Below are 2,608 nucleotides of genomic sequence, written 5' to 3'. Positions count from 1 at the left end.
TAACCTAATGAAAATGGAATAAGCTTTAGAACACACACACACACACACACACACACACACGTGGCCCCTCAGCACAGCCTCACGTGACGCGGCCCGCCCCTCACCTGTAGGAGTGGCGGGGTGGAATGCTGGTGAGGTGATAAGGTAAGCGTCACTGACCGTCACACAAAACATTTAAATTTAACTCGGGTGATGTTTGGTTTTGCTTGACTGTAATTTGATCTTGTACTTGAACCACTGTTGATATATTTACCTTGCCATCTTTCATGTATTTTCATCAGATGTGATAAAATAAAGTATCTATCTATCTACCTTCCTATTATGTATTAAGAAAACAAAGAAAGGGAGGAGCAGGAAAAGGAAGAAGTTGGAAAGAAAGGAGGAGGAAAATAAAATGTGGTGAAGGAGGAGGAGGAGGAAAAAGAAAAATACCTAACTTAACCTAACCTTATCTAACCTCGGTGCAATTATGTAATGATTATATAATTACTTTTTCCTATAATAAAGTTAGTAAAAACGTGTCTCGTTCTGTTGTTTTTTTCTTACAATTGCTTAGATCTATGTGGTGATGTAACTATTTTGCATATGTATACATTCATTTAATTTTCTTAATTACATATTTCGCATTTACTCAAGTTGCATTTCTACAGGATTGATTATTAAAATTGTGAAGCCCGATCTTTTCTTGCCAAGTCATCATAGCTTATTTCACGTTCATGTACTAAATACCGTTTGCATTCTTAGTCTGTATACATTACTTGATAAGGCAATGTGTGTGTGTGTGTGTGTGTGTGTGAAGAAACACCACTGGCTTACCTGCTATCAGAGAGCGTGGGACGATAAGGCAGTCCAGGAGTTGTATGAATCTTCTGGTTGTGCCGTGCGAAGTGCCACCAACACCACTGCTTCACGCCGAGCCAGAACAATCGAGACGTGCTTCTCTTTAACGGTAACTCACACTGATATAGAACCAATGCACTTTGCTCGTTACTTAATATCAAAATAAGCTGAATATAATAATTTTCTTTTTTATAATTTTACGTGTTCATCGATCTGTTACTATACTTTTCTTTTTCTATAATGCTATTATCAATGCTTCAAGGTGTTGGTGTGTTGCAGGAGCCCCCAGCACGTCTTATACCAGTGGGAGTGAGCGAGTGAAAAACAAAGCAAGTCCCACCAGCTCCCTCTTGATACCCTACTGCCTGCCCGCCTTATCTTATCTGTGTGATAGCAAGTGACGTGGCCACCTCAGGGCATCAACTCCCTATCATGTGAGGGTATTATGACGATTATAATTAATGCTGTTGTATTAGCACTGCTGCTACTAACTATTTTTTACCTATTTTTATTTTTTATGGAGAATGGCGTGAAAGAAAAAGAGAAATATCTATAGAAGGAATGAGAGGAGCATGGAAGTAAAGAAAGAAATTTACCAAAGTGAACTGCCTATCTTGCTTGTATGGACTATTTCTTGTTTTGTTTTTTTGTAAGATATAGAGCAGCCGAGGGCAACAATATATATATATATATATATATATATATATATATATATATATATATATATATATATATATATATATATATATATATAAGGCCCACTTGAATGATGGTTCTCTAATCTAGAAGATAGATAAAAGGTTAGCCAGAATTAGGAAGCAAATGTCTTGATACCTCCCTCTTAACAGAAGTCAAGTCTCAGGAAGACGGAAATACAGAGGCAGGTAGGGAATTCCAGAGTTTACCAGTGAAGGGCATGAATGATTGAGAGTACTGGTTAACTCTTGCGTTAGCGTGTTGGATAGAAAAGGGATGAGAGGAAGAAGAAAGCCTTGTGGAGCGACTACAACCACTACTACTACTACTACTACTGCTGCTTCTACTACCGCTACTATCACTATCACACGTGTAACAGTAATCTTATATACAGAATAGAGCCTGCAAATGAATAATCTGTATAAATTTTAATAATCAGCAAACGGAAGAAATTAGTGATGATATTAAGGTTAAAGAAACTGACTCACTGACCACCGAAAAAAGATGAAAAGATGTACTGTACATAATATTTTTACAGGAAACGGAGCGGATACTAAGCTGAAAGGAAAATACAAACAAAGAAAACGGTCCTGGAAGAGGTAAACTAAGATAAATGACGCTGACTTTGGAAAAATTCTTCATTTGTATCCAAGTTTAATAAGGTGTAAGGTAGTGGCGTTGGTGGCATTATCTGGGAACACTCTGGCCTTTCTCCGTGTGTCTATTCCTCTCCTGACCTTTTCTCTCTTACCGCTGCTCCGCAAATCCTTTCCTTCTTCTGTTCTCTTTCTCTATCTGTTTTTTTTTTTGTTTTGTTTTTTCAGTTCATCTTTCTTCTTTATTTTTTCTTTTTTTCCATCATTTCTTCCCGATTCAATTTTTTTTTTACCATACCTTTTACTTCTTTTTTTCTTTTTCTTTTTCTTCGTCTTCTTCGTCTTCTTCTTCTTTTTCTTCTTTTTCTTCTTCTTCTTCTTCTTGTTCTTCTTGTTCTTCTTCTTCTTTATCATTATCATCACTCACTCATTCTTCTTCCTCTTCTTCTTCGTCTTCTTTCTTTCTCTTCATCATT

The 2,608-nt window shown here is 36.7% G+C and overlaps 1 protein-coding gene and 1 long non-coding RNA gene across 2 annotated transcripts in view; one reads left to right on the top strand and one right to left on the bottom strand.

Annotated features, from left to right (window-relative positions):
- LOC123508833 (RING finger protein nhl-1-like) overlaps positions 1 to 1,111 on the bottom strand; it is a 56,760-nt gene extending 55,649 nt beyond the window's left edge. The window contains exon 1 of the mRNA XM_045262767.1: positions 817 to 1,111. The gene's annotated coding sequence lies outside the window, so the exon portion shown is untranslated. The remainder of the gene's footprint in view (positions 1 to 816) is intronic.
- Positions 836 to 1,321, top strand: LOC123508839. Its single transcript, XR_006676014.1, has 2 exons — positions 836 to 949; positions 1,103 to 1,321. It is a non-coding gene; the product is annotated as an uncharacterized LOC123508839 (long non-coding RNA).
- The last annotated feature ends 1,287 nt before the right edge of the window (positions 1,322 to 2,608 follow it).

This window comes from Portunus trituberculatus, chromosome 25 (genome assembly GCF_017591435.1).
Source record: "Portunus trituberculatus isolate SZX2019 chromosome 25, ASM1759143v1, whole genome shotgun sequence".
NCBI classification, from domain to species: Eukaryota; Metazoa; Arthropoda; class Malacostraca; order Decapoda; family Portunidae; genus Portunus; species Portunus trituberculatus.
The sequence above is the reverse complement of the archived record's forward strand: the minus strand, read 5'-3'. Positions and strand labels throughout refer to the sequence as shown.